Source organism: Panthera leo, chromosome B1 (assembly GCF_018350215.1).
Source record: "Panthera leo isolate Ple1 chromosome B1, P.leo_Ple1_pat1.1, whole genome shotgun sequence".
Lineage (NCBI taxonomy): Eukaryota > Metazoa > Chordata > Mammalia > Carnivora > Felidae > Panthera > Panthera leo.
Window position 1 is genome coordinate 20,321,024 of NC_056682.1, and position 26,593 is coordinate 20,347,616.

Here is a 26,593-nt window from a genome sequence, read left to right on the forward strand (position 1 = left end):
AATAGGAAAAAACTGGCCTCCCAAATGCACCATTAAAAGTGAAAAGCCTCACTGCTATATGCAATTGGTTTTGAAATTCTCATGACTAGAAGTCAGAAATGTTAGAAGTTAATATACCGTTCAGGGATAAAGTGCACTTCTGATGTTCAGAGAGGATGTTTTCAAGGTGAAACCGAAGCCTATAAACAAACAAAAAAGCCACATCAGCTGTATTAAAAATCTTATCCATATAAATTCTCCATTGCTCAAAATGTCAGACTGCAAGCAAAGCCACATGTTCCTTTGCTTCATTGCCTATAGTGGCAGCTTTTAAATCCCTGCCTTCCTAGGAAGTGACCTCATCAGAAAATCTTATAACACTGTCATGTGGGGAAATCCTCATAACATTTGGGTTAATGCGCTTACACTCTAGGAGAGGTATCCAAGAACATTTAATAATCACAAAGTCCTAAGGGGACTTGATGTTAGCTGGGTCATGGAAGGATTTCTCTCAGTGCACATCTGGGACATTTTGTGGCATAGTCTGTAGCAGGCCACGTGACTTCATAGTTAAAATATAGTGCTGAAAGTTACGAGAGTTTGGGGATCATATAGCAACTGAGCTATTGACCGACGAGCTGACCCTAGACAAGTCATGACCTTGTGGTACATCAGTCAGCTTAGCCGTAAAATTGGGCACAAAGGCTGGACTTTACCAAAACCAGATGTTGTTCTCCAGTTCTCTCTTCAACTAATATCTTTTTCTTCTAATGCGGCTGTCAAGTCTCAATTTTTTTCATATACGGAAAGGCAATGGTATATTATAGTCTACTCTCTCAGTAAGATTTGGACCAGACAGATAACGTCCAAGAATGATAGCTTGACCCAGTCCACACCCTAGTGCTCTCCTACCTGCCCAAGTTTATGTCTGTCAGAGAAGTTGCAATAGCCTGTACACACTCAGGGCCTAGAGTCCTAAGTAAGTTATCATTAGAATCATTTCTTTGTATCCCTAAGAAAGTCCCTAGAAGGGATGTAAGTCACAGAAAAGCCACAAATGACAGTGTACAGACTTGCACTCTCCCTCCTTAGCTCACCACATAGATTCCAAGTTGTGGATCCATCACCAAGACAGGTGATAGATACCAGCTTCCTCCTCTTAAACACAACAGAACCTCTTTTGACTGACTTTCCTTTAATCCAACTCCCTTGATTAACCAATGTTTGCCATTTCCTCTGCAAAACGTGCTGAGCAATGCCAACTTCTGGTTACAGAAGTCTCTGGCATGCCTGTTCCCTTCCCCCATCCCAGATATTTTGGAGTTACCATGAGTCAGTAGAGTTTGTACCCAAACACTTTGTGCTAGCTGCAGGTACCTACAGTACCTGTTGAAATAGATCAGGACAAGAAATGCAAAAAGAGAATTATTGTTTCTATTAAAAATTGAGGTGACTGTTTTGGAATGGCTAAATAGGGATGAGACCATCCTAAATGCAATAAAGACCATCAGGATTCCAACCAGCCAATCAAACATTACAGAAAGGCCTTGGACCTACATCAAAAGATTGGCAAATATATGTGTATGCCTTTTAAGTTCAAATAATATATATGGGGGCGCCTGGGTGGCTCAGTCGGTTAAGCGTCCGACTTCAGCTCAGGTCATGATCTCTTGGTCCGTGAGTTCGAGCCCCGCATCAGGCTCTGTGCTGACAGCTCAGAGCCTGGAGCCTGCTTCCTATTCTGTGTCTCCCTCTCTCTCTGACCCTCCCCCGTTCATGCTCTGTCTCTCTCTGTCTCAAAAATAAATAAAACATTTAAAAAATATGTATGTATAGCATGTATTTATATGCATAAATATGTGTATGGAGATAGATACATTTTACGTCTCAAATAACTTTGACTATATTCATTAAGCAGTAAATGATCAATCCTAATCTTATCAGATAATTTCTGAAATGTTTTATTATTCTCCTGATTGGTATTGTCCAAACTGGTTGGAGGAGACGTCTGTTTTCTGACTTCCTTTCCATTCAAGTGTCACAAACGGCCAATGGCTCACGCAGATCTCATCTCCACGATGGAGTAAGCTTTTCAGGCATCAGAAGCACACCCCTCTTCACCAGAGCCAGATGGCAGGAAGACTTTCTGTGGGGCCCTACGCCAGGCAGAAGGCAACCCTACCGTGGGGTGAAGCTTCATTTACTACAACAGCTCCCCTCTGCTCCACACTCATACTGCCCTGGCAAGTGGAAGCCAAACCCCAATCATGCCAGATTCCTGCTGCCGGGAAAGAAGTCACAGCACATTCCAACTGGACCAACCACCCATAATCTCCCCTTCATAGACTCAAAGCAATCAAGGACCAACTGTAGCATTCAAAACTAGATAGCGGCGTCTCCTGTCCCTGGCAAATGGAACCATATATTTCATTAGAAAATGCACTTGATTCCAAAATCCAAGAGTTCTCCATCTGTACACTCCACCAGAAATATAAATAAACAAAAGAATCGTGCATTTTACTAATCTCTTTGAAAATTGTTGACTCTTGGCTACTGGTAGGTAAATGCTCCTTTTTTGTCAATAGTGGCAAAAAAAAAAAATAGTGGCAAAAAATGATGAGCAAAATTTTTGCACTGTAAAACTCAGACTGAACCATTTTTAGAAAGAAAAAGATTGCCCGCTGATTCTGGTGATTCTTTGGGAACTTCTAAGGCAGTTAGACATGAGAAGTTAACAGTCACTCCCCACAGATGACCCAAGACAAAGGAATATTCTGGATAGCAACAAAAAACAAGGCACTTATGGGACAAAACTACACTGTTCATGGGCTCTTGCCACTGGCCTATAAAAATATAGAATGAGTGACCGCAGTACTGCCCTGATCTGACACTGTTATACTAGTTCCCGAGTGACATTAAAATACAGCACAAAATGTGGAACTAAAGGAAAAAACACTTATTTGAAAAACATTGGCATTTACAGGTAGTAACATTTTTAGCAGCTCTTGGAGCACTTGATCGTGGGCCAGCTGCCTCAAGCAGCTTGCTGCACCATGGGAAAAACTAGACCCAGAGAGCCAAAGATACTGTAACAGAAGCCACAATGACATTACGGCTGAGATCCGCGGCAATACGGGGTGGTAGGAGTAATCCTACCTGAGAAACGACAGTCTCCTAGAAAATGCCTCATTTGTTTTTCTTTAGGCATCTTCACGGACTCTTTCTGGCTGTCTGAGGCGCAAATCTAGCCCAGGTCTTTCTTACGATGCAAGATCCTTTAACCGGAACCCACAGCAGTCACCCAGCAGACTTTTTCTCACAGTATGAAGCAATTAAAACGCACTTCAGCCGGGGTGCCTGGGTGGCTCAGACGGTCAAGCGTCCGACTTCAGCTCAGGTCATGATCTCACAGTCCGTGAGTTCGAGCCCCGTGTCGGGCTCTGGGCTGATGGCTCAGAGCCTGGAGCCTGCTTCCGATTCTGTGTCTCCCTCTCTCTCTGACCCTCCCCCATTCATGCTCTGTCTCTCTCTGTCTCAAAAATAAAAACGTTAAAAAAAATTAAAAAAAAAAAAAACAGACTTCAGCCACGTTTTTTACAGAGAAGAATTTGGTTTGATAAATTTGGCTATGTTCTGTATGAAATGAAGTACATCTTTTAAATTGTCTGGGAGTTTGATCTATTACAAATATGAGCAGGTTAAACTCTTTTGGCCTACAGTTAAAAAAGAAACAAAATAAAAAAACTCTCCAGAACTGGGATCTAGAGGTAGGGAATGTAAACTTCCTGCATAAATTGCATGGAGAGTTTGAGACCTCTGGGTCTCGAGTCTCAGCAAAAATAGTTCCACCAGGCTGAAATTCTGAATGCACGGAGGTGCCTCATTCTAACACAGGCTGCCATTACAGTAGGTTAGTCAATATGCCTTAACCAGCCACCTTATCCCAAGAACCAATTCTATGTAGATTATCATTTGTACATTTGAAACCCCCAGGGATGGCTGGATAAGAGTGCATCGTTAGGCACTGCGCATACTAGTGAATATAGTTGGGACATTTGCTAAGCTTCTCAGCCTTGGTTTTCTCTATAGAACCAAAGAGCTTTGTACTGTCAGAGAGCCTCACACTTTGCAGCGAATGAGAATCACCTGGCGAGTTTGATATGCAGGCAGATGCAGTAGGTCTAGAATGAAACCCAGATGGCCTGTGCTTAACGAATCCTCCAGGGGGTTCTGACATTGATGGGCTGTAAACCACACCTGTTGAAACAGAACTAAAGGTTCCTGGGAACACCTGGGTTCTAAATAGCCACCGTACTAGTCAGTCTCTAGCAAATGGAACAACTAAGGAAATATCTTCTTGCACCAGAGTAAACCAAGTTAAGGTGACAAATTTCCTCAAGAGTCCTTATTATCAGTGGTATCAATGTGATTATGGCATTATTCATTAAGCAGCTTCGGCACATTTGTACATGCAGACCATGAAGGCCACCTGGAACTACCCTTTAAATCTAGGGAAATAGAAGATACTTCGAGTCAATTACTTTCCAGAGCCAAATTTTATTAAAACAATTTATGGTACACACTTCACCCTCTACGTTTTATAAAATCCTTTCCATAGAAAAGATCAGGGACCAACCTACCACAGCATTGCCTACTGCCAGGAACTGCATTCTGTGCTATATTAAGTTCTACTCTTGATTGCCTCGTGCTATATTCAGCCACAAATTATATGTATATTATAGGACATTCAGATTGATATGAGCTCAGAAGGCACCTGTATGAAGCTATTCAAAAGAAGAATAATAAGTTTTACTAGATGTGACAAACCTTATAAAAGTTAAATAATGTCACACTTTATAAGCATTTCTTTTAATACTTCTGAACACATGGAGGGCATTGAGGATGATATTTAATTTTTTCCATATGTGGATTTAATACCACACAAAAGTTTCAGTCCCAGATTGCTAATTTTCCACCATGTGGTAGCCATTTAGCTGAATTTTTTAAAACACTTACCAAATTACAGAGTAGAGTTTCAGAGGCAACAGCTATGAGTAGGTTTGGGGTATATGGTGTCCCTCTGGCTTAGTCCTGGGTCTCATGAAGAAGCAGTAAATCTTGACAGTATTTTTATGACAGCACTCACTGGTTTTTATAGGAATGAAATGTGAGTTTGCAAAACCACATGCTAATGTACTTCTAAAAATAGATTTGATTACTATGATTCCTTCCAATTCTGACCATTTTAGCCACCTACAGAAATATAGGCCAACATCTAAATTCAGCCCTTTTGGGAACATCTATGGATTACAAGGCCTTCAAAGAAATTCTTACCAGCAATTTGAAAGAGTGAGCTGAACCCACAGTCTTAATTGCTCATTCTTGAAAACTGACCTCATATATGTCATTTAACCTCTTCTGTTTTATATATAAATATATATATATATGAACCTCTTCTATTATATATATATATATATATATATGAAGCAATATATATATATATATCTGATATATATATATATATCAGATATATATATATATCAGATATATATATATATATATATATATATATATATACTTAATCAAGATGATAATATTTTCCTTCATTTTAATGCCACAGAAAAGAGTTAGACAGTGGGGTTAAAGGAAAAACACCTCCCAATACCAGTCAAGGTTTATCTTCTATAACCAGAAACAGGGAACTTGGATCTTCTAGAGAAGGAAAGGCCAAGGGTCTATTTACTCATTTTTGTATTATTCTAAAACAGATTTGAGTAACTAAATCAACTTCATGAAGAAATTCCTAGAAAGAGACAAAACCCCAAAGCAGGGTGTGGAGGTCAGTAAGTGAAGACACAAATCATTCACTACCAGAGACACCATCTAATGTGATAAATGCACATGAAGGTACTGTGAAAACATTAAAGCTCCAGCCAAATGTTAGTGATTATGATTAACCCAGTGAGACTGACCAGAAACCTGGACCCACTAGTTAGAGCTTACATCTGGATTCTATGGTCAGAAACAAAGATACCACACTGTACTCCTATTTGATGATTCATGTCTATCTGGCCCAGAAGAAAAACTACCCTTTCAAAATCACCCACTCCTGGGGAAACATATTTTATCTCCCAGAACCAATTACAGTTAATTCTCCTGAGTTCAAATGGTTTGGGACCAAATCTATTTCACACATAAGTGAATACTCTGGACAACTTACCCAGGAAAACTCAAAATATATACTTGGGACTCTCTATGGAGCCTCATAACACAGTGTGGGCAACAGGCATAGCAATCCAATTTTCAGGCTTGCAAAATTAGTGAGAGCAGCCATAAGAGCAAGGTAAGGGGTGTGGAGGGGGTTGCCCAGTGAGAAAGCCTGCCTGCCAGGATTCTGGAATGATCTCGGCCATCCGTCCGCCACAGAGTATGTAATGGAATCAAACATCATATACTCTTCTGTTCAAAGAAAATGTAGCATCTCCATTCTCTATAACTGAGACTTTCTCTCAAACCTCCATTATACTAGGTTAGCAAACTCCTCAGTATTTCTCAAATTTCAATAAAGAATGCAGTCAAAATCTCATTAGCGCTCGGTAATATAGTTTGTGTTCTTAGAACACAGCAAATTTATTAATTATATCACATTTTTCACTGCAAGTGATAGTAATAAGAGACTGTACGGGAAAAAAAATAAAACCTCATCCTCAAGAGCAGATTTGGGGGGTTAATTATCTAGACAATGTCTTCAAATATGTACCTCATTAGGATACGGTCACCTCAATTTATGGATACTCTTGGTGTAACGCCGAAAATTAGTTACGTGTCTTTTGTAAATGTAGATAAACATCATTTTGGCCATAGCTCTTAACTAAAATTTGGAGTAAAAGGCCTTATAGTGGCGCCTGGGTGGCTCAGTCGGTTAAGCGTCCAACTCTTGATTTCAGCTCAGGTCATGATCTCATGGTTCATGAGTTCGAGCCCTGCAAGGGGCTCTGTGCTGAGTCTCTGTCTCTCTCTCTCTCTCTCCCTCTCTCTCTCAAAATAAATAAACTTAAAAAATAAATAATAATAAAAATAAATAAATCCAGTTTTATCCCACCAAAAATTACCCTCTTAACATACCTAGTGCTCATGTCTTTTTTATCTCTTACACCATTCCCCACTGAAAGAAACCAAGGCTCCTTAAAGAAATGGGTGATTTCAGAGCTAGAGTGGAGTGGATACAAGATGAGCCCAGAGCATCTTATTATGCAGGAAAGTAAGAAAGTGCTTTTAAAAAATGATGGGGCCATCACAAGGACACAGGAAGCAGCTCCAGCAGGCCCAATCTGGGAACATTTACACACTAAAATAATCAAGGACAGTAATGAATTAGAGACCATTGAAAACACAGAGTTAATGAGTCCAAACAAATAATAAAAAAATAAGTCAGTGGGGAGGAAACAGTGCTCTTGCTTATAGTAGAACGCTGAGTGTTGATTGGTAAATGTGGAGGAAGTGGTGAACATAGAAAATCATAATTTCACAGCCATCGTATTAAGCTTTAGCTCAGGCATACGTCACCGGTAGATGCTAAATCTCGGGGGAAAGTTTCATGAGCAATAGAATATTTTCTTGGTCTCCCCAGATAGCTTATTAGTTCCACATTGGGGCGGGGTGGGGGCAGTATGGGGATAAACAAAAGAATGCCTTGACCAGGCTATCAAAATTATCAATATCAAGGGGCAGATGGATATCCTGTGCCTCTGGAGAAGGGCACACATCACCTCTGGCCTGGAATTCATAACCTGAATGGAACCACGAGGAGCCATCAAACAAACCCAAAATGAGAAACATTCTCTTTTTTAAAAAAGGACTATATTCTTCAAAACGTCAATGTCATAAGAGGCAAAAACAGGCTGTGGAAATGTTCCTCCCAGCTTAAAGGAGACTAAAGAGACATGACAATCTGTTCTTTTTTTTTTTTTTTTTTTAATTTTTTTAACGTTTATTTTTGAGACAGAGAGAGACAGAGCATGAACGGGGGAGGGGCAGAGAGAGAGGGAGATGCAGAATCGGAAGCAGGCTCCAGGCTCCGAGCCATCAGCCCAGAGCCCGACGCGGGGCTCGAACTCACTGACTGCTAGATCGTGACCTGAGCTGAAGTCGGACGCTTAACCGACTGAGCCACCCAGGCGCCCCCGACAATCTGTTCTTAAATGGGATCCTGTACTGCAGGGGGAAGAGGGCTATGAAGGACATTACTGGGTCAACTGACAAAGTTGGAATATGAATAGCAGATTAGATAAAATTATTGTAGCACTATTAAATATAGTAAAGTTGATAACTGTACTGTATTTAAAAGAATATCCTTATTCTTTAGAAGTACACACTGAAGATTTCAGGGCCATGATGCATGCAGTTTACTCTCAAATGGTATAACCCACACAAAAAAGAACTCTTTAAAAGGCCCACCTACACACAGAGAAGGGGGGAAGACAGAAAGCACATGGAACAAAATTAATAAAACAGGTAAATCTGGGTAAAGGGTATACTGCTGTCCTATTGACTATTCTTATTCTCCTCACATTGCTGTAGGTTTGAAAATTTTCAAATTAAAAGTTTTTAAAACTTCTCTCCTTCCTTTACATGGATTGTATACTCTGGTGGCTTTGTCATGACCTTCATTCTCAGGAAAAAAAAAAAAAAAATCAGACCACTTCATGGATAAAATAAACTTCATGATGTTTTTAGATAATCTTTAATAAGAAACAACAAAAACTAATAAAGTTACGGGAGGAATTAAACATTTGAAAAACCACAGATATACATCTAAACACAGGAGGCTTGATTTAATCATGGGTGGGGGGTGGGGGGTGGAAAAAAGCCAAAACATAATGGCAGAAGAGTTAAAACAACATAAACTTGGAAAACATAAAACTAATAGAACGCGTAAATGTGTAAATAGCTCTTGGACAAAGCTTGCATTTCTCTGCCATGTGGATTCAAACATAAAAGCACTGTATTCCTGCTTAATGATCAAGGTTCCTTTAGAAGTCTGTGACAAAATCCCATGAAGCTTTTTCAGATAAAAGTCAGCATTTCGCCCACTGTCACTGTCACAACCAAAATCATCTTCCAAGAACTGGGGAGGTGCCTCTCGCCAAGCAAAACTCTAACCCTATAACCTTACCCTCGAGGGCTTTCCCGGCACTGTATCTCCCATGAATTATCATCAGGCCAACTCACTCTAATCACCCATTAAAATGCAAAAATCTACTTTACTACAGTGTTAAGACTGTGGAGGCAGAAGTTCTCTGCAGGCAGGTCAACTGCAGATATACAGAATCCTTATCTGATCACATAACCTTTAATGGGATTCACTCTAACACTCAGGGCCATGCCCCACCTACAGCAGCCCTTCTGAAAATGGAAGGTGCCCTTTGGGTAGAAGCAATGCTGCAGCACCCTTCACGATTCTGTAGGTTGTTGAGTTCAGCTGAGCGGTTTTTCCATTCCATGTGATAACACCTGGGAGCCCCCTTGATCTGGGTCTCAGGGCTGGAATATTCAAAACGGCTCATTCGTATGGGTGGCGTTGGTACCGGCTACCGACTGTCGGCTCTTCTGGGGCATCTACCCCAGAGCATTTTATTTTCTTCCAAATGGCCTCTCCATACAGCTTGGGCTTCTCACAATATGGCAAGTGGTTTCCAAGAGTGAGAATTTCAAGAGCAAGCATGCTGTGGGTCAAAGCTTTCGCAAGGCCAGCTTGGCTTGAAGTGGAGGGGGGAAATACATTCTGCCTTCTGATGTGAAGAGTAGCAAGCACATCCAAAGGAAGGAGGAATGTTGGGGAACATCTCGGGACACGGGCCATCACACTGTCCAACCGATACCTGGCAGGCTGCCGACATCCGTTTCCTGGAATGCTCTGCCCCTTCTTGCTGGATTCACAGTGGAATCAGGTTCAGTCCAAACTCCAAATCACCTGATCCTTGAATTCATTTTTCTGGCAGTCCTGGAATTCTGCACCCGTAAATCCTGGAGAGTAGTGATGGTCTACTTAATCACATTTGAATACATGTTTTAAAAATAATTCTTTCCAGGGGCGCCCTGCTGGCTCAGTCGATAGAGCAGGCGACACTTGATCTTGGGGTCGTGAGTTGAAGCCTCGCGTTGGGCATGGAGGTTACTTGATAAATAAGGAAATAATTCTTTCTGAAAAGTGCTCTTTGAATGCATCACCCTTGCACAGTTTAGTTGTCCAAGTGCTAGTCTTAGCTTTCCCCTACGGTCGTCTCATCTGCCAGTCATTATAAATTAGCATGTCAAAAACTCACATTTATATGGCACAACATCACGTCCATAACATGATTTGTGCCTTCGGTGAAAGAGTTATACTTCAAAGGCAGACATCATTAGTAAATGGTGGAATTTCATTACACCGCTAAAAGTCCTTTTTGCCGGTAAAAATAAAACACTCACTAGCAATACTTCAGAACTGGCCTTAACCTCTTATAAAATACAAACGATAAGGCAGAAAAGGAGGAAAATATGTTTCTAATCTGTGTTAAATCTATTCCCACTGTGAGTAAATCACTTTTCTTTAGATTTACAAGAGTTTCCCTATAAATGCATGACACTGCCTTTGAGTAATTGCCACCTAATAAATAGCTCTAACTTTCTCCATCCTTTATCAGTGAGGGACAAAACCCTCAGCAAAATGATTCATTTGTAGATGGTAGCCATTCTCAGCATGAATCTAGGAGGACACAGCTCGGTGCAAGGTCACAACTGAATCAGTGTGGCAGGGGCCCTACATACAATGCTGTAAGAAAAAATGAAACCCTCTTATGAAGCAGTCTTTCCAGGAAAGGGGATTAGCTCCCACTATAGTCACGCCAGTCACTCAGAGTGCTCAGATGCTCCCAGAAAAAACTTGGTATCTAGGACTTTAAGCAACACCCGCTTGTGACCACCAGACACAACAAGCTGTAACAGATGATTTCAAAATTCTGGAGGTAAGAAGGTAATAGCAACTACAAATGGGATTTTTCTATTCAAATGACTGAATGCAAAAAGTTACAGACAGTAATATTAGGGAGAGGGAGAAATTAGAATTCATAGTTGCTTGAAGTTAGAAGACACAAGTGAAAGGATTGACATCGCTTTTCAGTTTTCAACAACATAACTGGACATTGCATATGTTACCATGTACTCTGTCTTAATTCTCGTGTTCTCACAGTCTTTCAAATAATACTGATGTTGGGTACTAATTTTGTTTTTAAAGCATTTTCACATTTTCCTCAAGCAGCCCTGAGTGGATATCAGGGCAGGGGTTATTCTTGTTGGAATCAGGCCTGCAACATTCCCTGACAGAACCACATCTAAGCAATTCAACAACAAAGTGAATGATACACATACTGAGTTTGTTTTTCCACTGTTTAATTATACACAAACAATGCAAAACAAAACACAGTGCAAAAAAAAAAAAAAAAAAAAACATTTTGGAACAAATTAAAATATATTTGCTTCATGTGGACACTAAGAATCAGCCCCCCTCCCATGTTGAAAGAAAATGTTTCCATTTAAGAATAGGTTTGAGGGGCAGCTGAGTGGTTCAGTTGGTTAAGCACCTGACTTCAGGTCGTGATCTCGCAGTTTGTGGGTTCAAGCCCCGTGTCAGGCTCTGTGCAGACAGCTCAGAGCCTTGGGCCAGCTTCAGATTCTGTGTCTCCTTCTCTGTCTCTGCCCCTCCCCCACTCTCACTCTGTCTCTCTCTCTCTCAAAAATAAATAAACATTAAAAGAAAATTTAAGAATAGCTTTGATTTTTCTTTTTTTTTTTAAACTCTTTTTATTTTTTTTAACGTTTATTTATTTTTGAGACAGAGAGAGACAGAGCATGAATGGGGGAGGGGCAGAGAGAGAGGGAGACACAGAATCAGAAGCAGGCTCTGGGCTCTGAGCCATCAGCCCAGAGCCTGACGCGGGGCTGGAACTCACAGAACCTTAGATCGTGACCTGAGCTGAAGTTGGACGCTTAACCGACTGAGCCACCCAGGCGCCCCAGCTTTGATTTTTCAACAATGCAGGCGTTAGGGGTGCTGATCCCTGTGCAGTCAAAACTCTGAGTGTCACTTTTGTCTCCTCAGAACGTAACTACTAATGGCCTACTATGAGCGGAAGCTTACCGATAACATAAACAGTCACTTAACACATGTTGTACATATTATATGTATTATATACTGTATTCTTACAATAAAGTAAGCTGGAGAAAAGAAAATGTTATTAAGAAAATCCTAAGGAAGAGAAAATACCTTTACAGTCTTATACTATGTTTCCTGAAAAAGGAGTCTACGTAAGTGCAGTTCAAACCCATGTTTTTCAAGAATCAACTGTGGTATCTTTTAAAATGAATATAACAATAATTGAAAGGTAAAAGATGTGATCATTACCGTTACAATCCTTTTGTGAGATAAAATGTCCTAATAGACATCAAGAAATAATTCGTTGCCGGGGTGTCCGCCGTGTCTCAGTCATTTTATCAGCCGACTTTGGCTCAGGTCACGATCCCATGGTTCATGGGTTTGAGCCCCGCATCAGACTCTGTGCTGACAGTTCAGAACCCGGAGCCTGCTTCTGATTCTGTGTCTCCCTCTCTCTCTTCCCTCCCCCACTCACACTCTGTCTCTCTCTTTTTCAAAAATAAATAAACTATAAAAAAAAAAAAAAGGAAATAATTCATTGCCAAGAGAGAGACAAACCAAGAAACATACTCTTAACTATAGACAACAAACAGATGGTTACCAGAGGGGAGGTAGGTGGAGGAAGGGTTAAATAGATGATGGGGATTCAGGAGTGCACTTGTGGTTGACGGGCAGCAGGTGATGTATGGAATTGTTGAAGCGCTATATTGTACACCTGAAACTAATATAACACTGTTAACTATACTGGAATTAAAATTTTAAAAAAAGAAAGAATTCATTGCCCATCTCTCAGTGATAAGCAATTACATTTGGTGATAAGATTAAGTAAGGTGACTTAATCATTCATTTTATTAAAAATGCCAGCATCACAATCTGGATAATGTATTTTTAGAGGCGGATAATGCACTTTTAATTTCTTTTTTTTTTTTTAACATTTATTTTTGAGAGACAGACAGAGACAGAGACAGAGCATGAGCAGGGGGGTGGGGGAAGAGAAAGAGGGAGACACAGAACCCAAAGCAGGCCCCAGGCTCCGAGTTGTCAGCACCAAACCCGACGCGGGGCTCAAACCCATGAGCCTTTGAACCCCGAGATCCTGACCCGAGCCGAAGTCAGCCACTCAACTGACCGAGCCACCCCGATATGCCCCTAATTTCTTTTTTTTTTTAATTTTTTTAAATGTTTTTATTTTTATTTTTGAGACAGAGAGAGACAGAGCATGAGCATGGGAGGGGCAGAGAGAGGGAGAGACACAGAATCCGAAGCAGGCTCCAGGCCCCGAGCTGTCAGCACTCAGCCCGACTTGGGGCTTGAAATCATGGACTGCGAGATGATGACCTGAGCTGAAGTCAGCCACTCAACTGACTGAGCCACCCAGATGCCCCTAGTTTCTAATTTAATCTTTGCAAAGAACACAGAGCCCTCTGGGGTGGGCAACTTGGATTTATACTAATGATCTGAAGAACAGCTGTCACCATCCAAATGAAGGCAAGCATAGAGAAGAAAAGGAGTCCAAGATTATCAGGAAAATGCATCTACAGGAGGCCAAAACTGATTGATTTTGCTTGAATCCAGGCAACCTAAATACACCAGCAGGATGCAAAACTGCTTTAAAATATGGTCTCGCCGAAATGATCCAGGTTTGCCAGCAAGGTAGAAATGAATTCATCAGGTTTATGTTACACAAACCCCACAGTGTGAAAACAGAGCCAACCTTTTCCCGTTAACCTCCATAATTTCATGCACTTAACTTTGGTGTTTTCAAGCTCGACTTCTATAGCCTATAGCTAGGCATTTTACATTTTACTTGTCACTCCTTGTTCTTTAAAAGCAGGGAAGCAACTTTGCGAGAAATAGTAAAATTATGAGAATAAACTGGAAGAAATGTTTGGGATAAAATGCTGGTAACATTTAAAGCAAATTGCTCTGGTAGAAATTCAGCCCTGTAGCAGTGCCATCTCATAGATCACAGAGTAGATGGTCGGTGAAGTTGATGGGATATTGATTCCAACAGGAAAATAAAAGGCTATAAAACAAAAGATGATTAACGTGAAATCGTTGAGTGAAGGAAAGTCTTAATAGACTGGGAGTTGTTAAATAAAACAGAAGAGTGGGTAAAGGAACTGAGCTCTCAGATCACTTACAATGGAATTCCTTTTCATTACATATTAAAATTCTCCTGTGTGTTTTTACTTTCCTGGATATTATCAATCCATAGTCACCCAGTGAAAAACACCTGAAATTAACATGTGGAGGAAAAGTAACCAAATCTGGGACACATCATCAATCATAGAGAAGGCAATTGAGAAAGCAAAGGCAATTAGGGCCTTAAAAACCTATAAATGCTGTCAGAAAATAAAAGTTTTACTTTATTTCTTTCATTTCACAAAGTCCCACTAATGTTTAGCTCCTATACCATGTGCAACTTTTTTATAAGCATCGTTGCAATGCAGTTTTATGTGTTGATTTGTTGCTTAAAATATGCAGTACTCAATGAACAGATATATTGCTAAAATATTCTTCAAGTATATTTCCAGAGCCAAGCAGTTTTTTCAGTCAAAGTCACACTACCAAGGAAACAAACTCCCCATTTCCTCTGCCTATCAAGATATACCACCACTGCAGTTCCTAAGATACAATTACCAAAGAAGCTTCCTTTGCTCAAAAAACTGGGCATCAGTGAAGCATTAATGCTTCCCTTCCATAAAAAAAGAGGTAGCTCTTCTGAATCAAAGTGAAAGGGATTAGGAAAGTAACTGGAGAATTTACTGTGTCCAGTCAACTACTGGGGATCAGTGGATAAAGGGGCAACTTTAGTTCTCCATGTGCCAACTTTCAAAAGCAGAAATGCTGATCTCCATTGAACAAATTCATGTTCCTGCTTATGGGAGAACGCTTTCCAGAAGATCTCAAGGGCTCTGTGGTACATTCAGATAAAAAGTGAAAACATGAAAATATTAAAACAAGGTTTGCATCGAGGATTTTGCCTTGGTAGCTTCCACTGAACAATTGATAAAGGTTAACATAACCCCTGTAAAGCTTCTAACCATTTCCATACTTCACAAAATATCAATGACTGAAAACACTGTTTGATATGAGCGAGATTTGATGAAAAGCCTAATTATACAAGGCAAGTAGATCCAAGCACTCAGTACAAGTTGCCCCAAGGTTTCTCTTTTACCCATTTCATATGAGTTTCCCCTTGGCTACTGCGGAAATGGCTTGAGACAACAAACCCAACTCTTTGTACACAAAGAATTCGTTCTTCGTACACAAGTCTCTCTGATTTAATTTACAGCTCCCAGATTTAGCAAACAAAAATACAGGATGCCTGGATATATTTGAACCTTGAAAAATAAAGAATAATATTTGAGTATGAATATATCTCATGCAGCATTTGGTACATACTTATAAGTTTAAAAGCTATTCGTTGTTTACCTGATATTCAGATTTAACTGGGTGAATATTTTATCTAGAAAACTCATTCTATACTCTTTTACAATTGTATTTTACTGTATACATTGTATTTTAGAACATACACTGTCTTGAAAGGAAATAAGACAGCTGTCAGGGGTAGAAAAGTGGAAAACATCCCAATTTGTGAATGAGAAAATGTACATGAAAACCATCTATAAATTTATAAAGTGTAACACCGGTGGTTCTGAATGGGTCTTGGCAGAGAAGAGAGAGGGAAGAATTAGAATCATTGGGTACTTCTCTCGGGTTGAAACCACAACACTATATAATATTAGGTAGTACTTCCCCATTTTAAGTTTTAAATTAGAAGACAGTGGTTATAAGCACACGCTCTGAGGTGAAAGTGACCTAAGTTTGAACCACAACTCTGCCACTTCCTCGATGTTTGATCTTAGACCAGATACTTAACCTCCCTAAGCCTCCCCTTTTTTATATTTAAAATGAAAGTGACAATACCCTCTTCATAAGGCAAGGGTAAGTATGAAAAGCAGTATAGCCTCTTTTTAAAGCGCTTAGAACATTACCTGACAGGCAGTAAGCCCTGTTAAGTGAACATTATTATTATTCTTATCATATTGTGCAAATTGTTTTTACCATACCCATTAGCCAAACATAAAGCTTCCTGGCAATAAGAGTCACAAAAGATCGCCTATACTGGGTCATCTGTGAATAGACTTTGCTGAGTTACCAATGAGAAGAGCCAGCAGTCACTTGTAATCTGCCGAGTATCTGCCTCTGTATGAGCTTTGAGTATGAAGGAAGTCAGGAGCCCAGGGAAAGTCAAGGTCCTCTTGAAACCATTTCGCCTTCCTTGCACTGACTCTTTTGAGAAGACCTCTGGGCTGAATTCGTTTCCCACTCCAATTCCTTTCCCACTCCAATGGACAATCCACTCTATGTGGTTTATATACACAATGGAATACTACTTGGCAATGAGAAAGAATGAAATCGTGCCATTTGCAACAACATGGATGGAACTGGAGGGCATTATGCTGAGTGAAATAAGTCAGTCAGAGAAAGACAGATATCATATGTTTTCACTCATGTGGAATTTGAGAAGCTTAACAGAAGACCATAGAGGAAGGGAAGGGGAAAAAATAGTTTCAAACGGAGAGGGAAACAAATCATAAGAGACTCTTAAAAACAGAGAACAAACTGAGGGTTGATGAGGGACCAGGGGAGAAGGTAAAACAGGTGATGGGCATTGAGGAGGGCACTCGTTGGGATGAGCACTGGGTGTTGTATGTAAGCAATGAGTCACAGGAATCTACTCCCGAAGCCAAGAGCACACTGTATACACTGTATGTTAGTTAACTTGACAATAAATGATATTTAAAAATTAATTAATGAATAAAATAAAATTCCATTCTAGAATTTGCCCTGTGTGGTCAGAAATAAGGACTTCAGTGTGACATTCCTGCCGATTCGAAAATGGTTGCCTGCAGTCCGGTTCTGCTCTTGGAAGTCAACATTCCTGACACTTGATCTACCTGTCTCTTTTTCTCCACATAACAATAGAATTGGCCAAAGTGCCCTCCCTACCACAGTTCTGGAGCTGCATGATTGGGGAGAAGTCCCACTGCTCCCAGACATTCTGTCTGCACGGGCCAGCCTCTCTGATCATATACCCTGAAGGCTAACATTGCATTTTCAGGCTTATTGCCTTATTAGAAGAAACAGTACAGCTGCTTCCCTGAAAGAAATAATGGGAAAGCCCAATTTATAAAATGTGTTTCATTTCAAAGTCTGTGGCTTGTGGGCAACCAGGAGTTAGTAATAGCAGCTTGTAATGCAATTTCAAACTCACCCTGAATCTGGAGTCTCTCTTCAGGATTTCTACCTTTCTAGCATGCTTGAGGAAGTGAAGGACTGCCTGTAAAAGTCTTTGCTACCTACAGGGACAGCAGATGTCAGCACTGCTAGAATTGACACCTGCTGCGGGTGCTTTGCTCCCTGTTGCCCTGACACCACATGGATATTTTGCACCTGATCACTTTTAAACCTTTAATAGACACCTAGGATTACACTACTAAATAACAAGTAGATAAAGGTTCGGCCTCTTGAGTTTTCTTGCAGAAAGAGAAAATGATTTCCTAGGATTCAGGATTCTGTTTTTCAAAAGCACTCCCATCTGCCAAACTAATTAGCAGAGAACACCCCCATGTGGACCAGATGCACATCCTTTGTTTGCATAACATTCCTAAGATGTTCTTTCAGACAACGTGCTTTCCCCTGATGCTTAGGCAGAGAAGGCAGTAAATAACTAGATGGTAGACAAGTCACATGCACAGCCAAGCGCCACGAGCCCTGTCATCCTACACGTTCCTCTTGAAAACACCCCCTCCCTACACCTTCCACTGGCCCCACATTCAATAGGGAAACAATGGAGATGGTAATTCTTTTTTTAAACTTCTCTAAAAAAATTTTTTTCATGTTTATTATTTATTTTTGAGGGAGAGAGAGAGAGAGAGAGAGAGAGACAGAGCATGAGTGGGGGCGGGGCTGAGAGAGAGCAGGAGACACAGAATCCGAAGCAGGCTCCAGGCTCTGAGCTGTCAGCACAGAGCCGGACATAGGGCTGGAACCCACGAACTGTGAGATCATGACCTGAGCCTAAGTCAGTCGCTCAGCTGACTGAGCCACCCAGGCGCCCCTGGAGATAGTAATTGTCATCCTCTCAATGATGTATATACCCTTGCCTTTACCCAGCAGCCCTGCACATAACATCTAGGGAACCAATCCATCCCTCCTCCAAGTACACAAAGTAAAAGGGGATAATAATGAATATATCCATTTTTAATTATTACTATTTAATAAATTTTGATGATATTCAAAATCAAGATAATGGCTCTGTCACACAAAAATAATTTCAGAATGGTTGGGGCGCCTGGGTGGCTCAGTCAGTTAAGTGTCCAACTTTGGCTCAGGTCATGATCTCACAGTCTGTGAGTTCAAGCCCCGCATCGGGCTCTGTGCTGACAGCTCAGAGCCTGGAGCCTGCTTCCGATTCTGTGTCTCCCTCTCTCTCTGCCCCTCCCCTGCTCATCCTCTGTCCCTCTCTGTCTCACAATAAATAAAGACATTTAAAAAAATTAAAATAAAATAAAATAAAATAATTTCAGAATGCTGAGAAGCCCGTCAACAAATGTTGAGTTCCTAATCTCTGCCAGGCACAGTGGTAGGCAGTAGGTGTGAGCTATAAACAAGATGATCAGAATCCCTGCCCACATCAAGTGCACGGTCTACTTGTTGAGTTTTCAGATTGTTTTAAAATGTGGAAACAAATTAGACTGCACGCAGGTTCCGTTATTTTTATGTAACTGAGATTCAAAACTGCATAATATATGAGAATATTTTCTTGTTATTTCCTTATATTTAGGTATTGTGCCTTTTAGATCCAGAACCAGAATATAAAACCACTTTTTCACCAGAGACGAGTAGTGAGCCACCCTAAATGTGACAGAATATCCCTGAAAATAAGCAGAGGTGACAAAGCAACTGTTCTTAACCTCTCTGATCAGAAATACAGGTCTGGCAAAAAAAAAAAAAAAAAAAAAAGAAGAAGTGATAGATTGTAAAATCTCCAGAAACAAAGTACACATCTAGGACAGCTTGTTAAAAATATAGACTTCGGAGTACTGTGATGTACTTTATGAGGCCAGCCCCAAAATAGAAATTTTAGACATGGCACAGATAGATATCATAGCTAACTATAATCATGTAACTACCAGTTCTTGGGGCTGTACATTTGATGGTATTAAAAGAAAAAAAAAATATATATATATATATATAGTCTTCCAAAGACTATTGCAAAAAGGACGTTATCTGGAAGGTAGATACCTCAGAGCCTCCTCATAGCTGACTCATCTTCAAAGCCGATTGTCCATCCAGTTTACCAGCTTTTAGCACTGTCGCTAACTGAAAGAAAGAAAGAAGGTTTCACCTGAGTTTATCAGTAATGAGCCGGTTATATCAGGCTATCAAAATGCAGGGATCTGGGTCACCACATTTAGCCTAGAAGAGAAAAGAGGGAACATGAGACCTAAAAGATAGACTTTGATTTTTATCCCACATTAACAACAATTAATCATTTATTCAGAGAAGATTTAAGCCCTGAGGACAGAGCACGCCCTGTGCTGGGCACTGGGAGAGCAGCCCCTGGCCGACCCAAGTGGTCAAGACCCCCGCCCTGCTCTGCACACCGACAACCACAGCAAGGGTTGGGATAGACAAGTATGAAAAAATCATAACTTGGTAGATCCAGTCAGTCAGAAAAATAGCTGTTCAGTATTGAGGCTGACTTAACACGCCAGCACTGTGGGCAATTGCTAGATTCATCCCTTCACTGCTCACATGTTAGTGAGGGCCTACGAGGTGCCAGCCACATCCTAGATGGTATGATCTGAGGGGCAGCCTGAAACCGGTTAGCTTATAAATCCCAGGCCTAACCCCGGTGCATGAAGGCATCTTGCCAAATTTCCTAACATTTGGCCTCCATTAGCCACCTCCAGCCACACACGCCAGCACTCATCCACCCAGCCACCTGCAAATCAGTAAAACGTTGTTCTCACTCAGTCCCCCTAAACCAGTTTAAAACCTTATACATTTGTCTCCAGCATCAGCCTTAATCAGATTGCCAAGTAGGCAACCTGGATTGTATTTTCCCCATATTTTCCTTTATCTGCTCACCTGCCCAGGCTCTGCCCCACCCTGCTGCTCCCATGCTGGCTGCCCAGGGCCTTGCGTGTCTACATTCCTTTTTTGGGAACCTCTTTCCCTCATTTCCCTTCCTCCTTTCATTCCGTCAGAAACCTGCCCAAGATAACACCTACTTCATGTAGATGAGATTAAAGAATTACGCTCAGCTTTTCCAGGTCCTGTATTTGCACTTGCCAGCACGTTCTCGACAAGCAAACCTTATGCAGTGTTCTGTGGGGTGCTGCCTGCTTTAACACACCACAGGCAGGAAGAGTTTCCTTTGAGGACTAGAAAAGAAAGTAAGTTGGAACAGAGGCAGCAGGGTTAGCGGGGAGGCGCAGCCATTCTGGAAGCAGGCGATTTGGGCCAGAATCTCTCCACCATTGCTTACTAATTTTGCCCGTTTAATTTTTCTTCTCTGTGAAGTGGTAACCATAACACCTAAGTCAGAAGGTTATCATAAATATTTAGCGAGCAAGTCAAAGACGAATACCTGTGATGTTACTTTTTTTTTCTAACATTTTTAAAGGTTTATTTATTTTTGAGAGAGAGAGAGCGAGAGTGGGGACAGGGAAGAGAGAGAGGGAGACCCAGAATCTGAAGCAGGGTCCAGGCTCTGAGCTGTCGGCACAGAACTCACCAACAGTGAGATCATGATGTGAGCCGAAGGTGGACGCTTAACCAACTGAGCCTCCCAGGCGCCCCATATGATTTTACTTTTATGTGAAATCTAAAAAACAAAACAAACGAATGAAAAACAAAAGGCAGAATCAGATCTACAGATACTAAGAACCAGCTGATGATTGAGGGACATGCAGTGGGAAGCTGGGCAAAACGGGTGAGAGGGGGCGTGGGGGGCAGGCTTCTGGTTGTGAAATGAGCAAGGCACCGAGATGAAAAGCAGAGCGTAGGGAGTAAAGTCAGTGGTGTTGCAGTGGCACTGCATGGTGACAGATGGGAGCTATGCTTGTGGGGAGCACAGTATCACACACAGATGATCTGCAACTAGTCTAACACTGTGTCATCTATCCTCAAGTATAAGTAAATAAATATATAAATAAACGTGAGCAGATACGTATAAGATACTGAAAACAATGCCTGGTGTGCAGGAAGAATGCAAGAAATGTCAGCTCTTATGGACTATCAGCAAGATTCACTATATAATTTGTGGCACCCAGTGTAAATGAAAGTGCAGGGCCCTTGTTCAAAAATTAAAATTTCAACACATCGACAGCAAAACTTTAAATCAGGTGCGGAATGCTTCCAAGCATAGAACCCTTGCAAGTGGATAGGTCACACATCCACTAAGTCACTCCTGACTCTCGGGTCTAGGGCAAAACCGCATTGTTGATCCTTAGATCTAGGAACTTCCGTGGGTGACCATTGAGAAAAAACCCTAGAAACCCAAATTTCTTTGCCTTTGGGAGAGGGGTTGCTGGCAAGAAAAATAGCTAGTACACATCAAAAACACAAATAAAAGATCTTAATGCTAAAGAAAATTCCCCAAGTAGGTTTTGCAAATGGGAATCACTTGAACAACTTTATGATGAAAGATCTGGGGCAAAAATATCTTCTGGGGGGGCCTGGGCGGCTCAGTCGGTTAAGCACCAGACTCTTGATTTAGGCTCAGGTCGTGATCTCACAGTTCGTGAACTAGAGCCCTGCATCAGGGATTCTCTCTCTTTCTCTCTCTCTTTCTCTCTCTGTCTCTCTCTCTCTCCCTCCCCAGATCACTCTTTGACAAAATAAATAAACTTAAACTAATCATAATCATTTCTTCTGATATTTCATGAAAGCGGTTGTTCAGTGGTAAAAATCCTATCATAAATCCAGATTGGTCATTCACTGTAAACCCCTGCAAACAAAAGTTTTGCTAAATACAAGGAACACTAGAACAACAAAGTTGGCTATAAGAAGTTTGAATTTCTTCGGAGAGTTTAAAAAACTGCAGCTCTTTAAATTCATTTATTTCTAAAGCCATATCCTTTGCTGTTTAATTTTGTGGTTTAAATTGCCTGTCAAACCATAAGAAAATAGGACCCGGATCCAGAGCTGAATAAACCAGTTTCAGTTTCACATGCAATTATAGTTTTTTAATCTTTTCCGCCAGTTCGTTTCCAACATCTTTTTACTTTATCACTTGTAATCAATTCTCCACAATTTACTACACAAATGTTATCAAACACCTTCCATTTATTTTAAAGACCTAAATTCTAATGAAATAAGACTATACGATCCACGTAGATAGAACCCTTTACACACTCTCAGATCCGTGGCCGTAAATCACAATATGACAGTCTCTATCTGGGGGCTGACTCATTCTAACCAGTCCACTTTGTTTAGCACCAGATCGAAAAATCACCATAAATCGTATTCCTTTCTCCTTTTTTCTTCCACTTCACATCTCAGGGAAAACGTATTCATTTTCCAAACTCATCATTTCCAGCAGTGTTCATTTTCAACCTAATTTCCTGGCCAACCTATTCATTCAGATGCCTTTTCTGGAGGTGGTATTTGTCTGAATACCCTGCATTAGAGCCAGAAGTTTTTTTAGAGTTCTTCTCATCTGCTATATAACCTCTGAGAAAAGATTAATACATCCTTATATATTCTTAAATTCCAAATCTCTTTCTATTCCATAAGCTTAAAATCATATCAAAGTAATTTTAGATCACTGGAACTCTGGCTCTGTGCCATGCCCCGTAACTCTCTCCTATTTTGGTTGACAATGACATATTAATTTTCAATCCCCAGAAATAAAAGTGGCATACTTAAAAATTTTTTTAATATGCCTTCTACAATTTCCAAAACTTCACTTTGAAAAATGTATTTCTGGAAAAAAATACATAAAATTTATATTTCAAAACAAACTCTTAATACAATTAGTACAAAACTTCAATGTCCCATGGTTTGGGAAAATCCTCTTAGCAAGCTACTTTTATCAGTAGACTATTTGAATTCATAATAGGAGGACCACACACACATTTAACTTCTTGGGAACTATTCCCTTGGATGTAGGAAAAGTAATAATTAGGAGACTGTTTTAAAATCTTCCACTGCAAAGTCCTTCTCTTTTCCACATAATTTTGAATGGTGGTGACAGAGGCGGGACTCTGGAGTCCATCAGGAGAATGGAGACTAGCCCATATTCATAATAATATCTGCTGCCTTCTTTCATGCAGTGGTATCACAATGGCTATGAGTGGATTTATATCCTTGAACTCCAGGCCACAACTCATGGCTGACTGAATGGTGGCCCAGAGCCAGGCAGCCCCTGAAGAATACATAGCTTAGAGGAACACTGGCCAAGCAAGTCACTGAGGAACATTGACCCACAAATCTCCTCACTTTCCCAAATATACAACAGAAGAGAAAAGACAGTTTGGGGATTAGAGCTGGTGTATGAACATCTCCCACCACACCCTGGACTTTCTGTGAAAAGGGCTATGTCTTACTCACTCTTAGCTCCTAGCAGTTCCAGGCACAGGCTTTATCCCATAATGTAAGCTCCAGTGGATCAAAGTAGTCAAATAGGAAAAAGAATTGCTTCTAAAGTGACCAGTAGCTATGAAATGGTGGAGCATTCGAAGTTCAGACAGTTGTAGCCACAGGGGTGTTTAATCATCATATATGGGAAGTGCTGGAACATTTCCTGGTGGGGAAACCTTTTTTAGTTCAGCACTGACCTTGACCTCTGAACTTCTCTCTCTTATAAATAACCCATAGAGCTGTAGCAGACTCTCTCAGACTGCTAGAGAGAACCAAGCAGACCGCCTTGGTCAAGATATTTTCAAGATAAAGTGGCCAGCTATATATTGTTTGACACATTAAGTGAAATCACCCTCCTTAGAAATATTTGATAAAATATACTGTGTTTTGTTTTTATTTTTATGCTGAGCAAAAGAAACCTGACACAAATGAGTACTTAGTGCATGATTCTGTTCATATGAAACTTGAGAACAAGTAGAGCTAATATATAGTGACAGAAGAATGACAGTGGTTGCCTGGGGCTGGGAGATGACTGGGGAGGGGACACACAGACAGGGACTTAGAGGGAATTTTCTGGGGTAACAAAAGTCCTACATCTTGGTTATATTGCATACATTTATTGAAACACATCAAACTCTACCCCTAAAGTGTATGCCTTTCATTATATATAAATTGCATCTTCATTAATTGATAAAAAGAAGCCATCTTTATTTAAATATGAACTCTGAGAGCTTTGAGAAAACCATCAAATCTCTACAATTGGTATCCAATGCTGGGAGACACATAGGTGAACAATCCTACATAGCTCCACAGGGCACAAACAGAGGTCATCCTGTAACACATAATGTAGACAAACTCTCTTTGCCAGTTCTGGCTCTGATTTCCATGAATTCCAAAGACAGAGGAATTCAAAGTTACACCATATCTATAATGTAGAGTATATTTAGTTAGTTGATTTATTAGCTTATGTTTCCTATATTTTTTTTTAAATGTATATATGTATATGCAGTTTTCCTTATATATTTTAGGTTCATTTATTCTGGTTCAACTAATCCTTGTACTGCCTTTTAAAATATGGAGTAAGAACTTACTTTATGGATGTCAAGACTAGATGAACTCAACTGGCGATGGCAATAAGGCTCTGGCAGCCAGACTGCATAGATCTGACCATCAGGTTTCCTTAAACACTGGTGTCTCCAGAGGTCTTGCTCCTGTTGAGGGACGATGTACTTGACTTCCAGGACAAACCCAAAGTATCCTAAACCAAACTGCATGAACAGGACCCACTTGTCTGCAGGAAGAAAAAGGTTTTGTTTGTGGTTGTCTCTTTCTTTTAAATGGAACAAGTTAGGGGGCGCCTGGGTGGCGCAGTCGGTTAAGCGTCCGACTTCAGCCAGGTCACGATCTCGCGGTCCGTGAGTTCGAGCCCCGCGTCAGGCTCTGGGCTGATGGCTCGGAGCCTGGAGCCTGTTTCCGATTCTGTGTCTCCCTCTCTCTCTGCCCCTCCCCCGTTCATGCTCTGTCTCTCTCTGTCCCAAAAATAAATAAAAAATGTTGGAAAAAAAAAAAATTAAAAAATAAATGGAACAAGTTAGTTCAAGCTACAGACCATTCTTCACTGATCATGGGGTACACGGCATCTTTCAGATGTAGCTCAGTGCAAAACCATTAAGCTGACTGATCATCCAAAGCCTTGGGTTCTAATGCTGGTGTCCCTTAACTAGAAGCATAGCTTCCAGCAAATCAAGGAACCTCTTTAGGCCTCATCTCTTAGATGAGGGGAAGGGATAAACAAAATATAAGCAAAGACCCATTCTAGCTCTAAAAGTCTGTGATTCTATATGTCAAAGCCACCAGAGCATTTCAGACATCATCTGGCCTCCTAAAGTTCTTACAGTTACAAAAAGGATCCAGTCCTGTTCAGGTCATATATGGACTCACAACAATGAAGTCCATATTCTTGAACCTCAACTGACCCCTGCATTAAGCAGGACACCTCTACAGAAAAAAACAACACACATCACACCTACCTATATGGATACGGATCTTCTGAATGGGTACCTTCCTCAACCATATACCACACTTATTAATAAACATTTGACATAAACCAGAAAAACGGGAGAGCTATATACCTCTACTGTTTTTCTATAGCACATTTTCACAATACAACCGAAACCATTGTCATCATTTCCACACTAAAAGTAATTATCAATTGGGCTCAATGAAAATTTAGGTAACATTTCCAGAATTTGGAAAACATGTCATACAACTGGACTACGCAGCCCCAGGTATAAGGGCCATCCACAATATTTCTTAAGAAATAGACCGAGGGGTCATTTCGTGAAGTGACATTTCTATACGTGGTGCTCCAATGCGGTTGCTGACAGAGTTTACTTATGAACTGAGGTTAGGGAGATTAAATTATAGTTGGAGCTCAGCGAAGTAGTTGTTACTTCAGTCATATTCCCTAAGAATTCCTTGGGTTCTAGGGCCACACCTAGAATATTTGTGACAAATTTTGATTTATAGAATTGTGCCCTCCATAATTTAACTGTCTCAGGGCACAAGTACAGAGAAAACATGCAGGAAATATATATCATTTAAGAGGTGAGTTCACAGCCTGATCTAAGTAAGTTGGCCTTCTGCCAAAGCAAGGCAGGTGGAGAACTCCATGATGTGGGCCTCAGAGGCCACATTTCTACAAAGAATTTTGAGAATTTTTACCTAGAAAATCTTGAATCATCTTAAGTACTACCT

The 26,593-nt window shown here is 40.6% G+C and overlaps 1 long non-coding RNA gene across 1 annotated transcript; it reads right to left on the minus strand.

The window, feature by feature from the left end:
• Nucleotides 1–132: 132 nt before the first annotated feature.
• On the minus strand, nucleotides 133–25,098 carry LOC122216854. The gene is made up of 3 exons (XR_006201157.1): nucleotides 24,928–25,098; nucleotides 19,490–19,567; nucleotides 133–179 (listed from the first exon to the last, which is right to left on the minus strand). It is a non-coding gene; the product is annotated as an uncharacterized LOC122216854 (long non-coding RNA).
• Nucleotides 25,099–26,593: the final 1,495 nt, after the last annotated feature.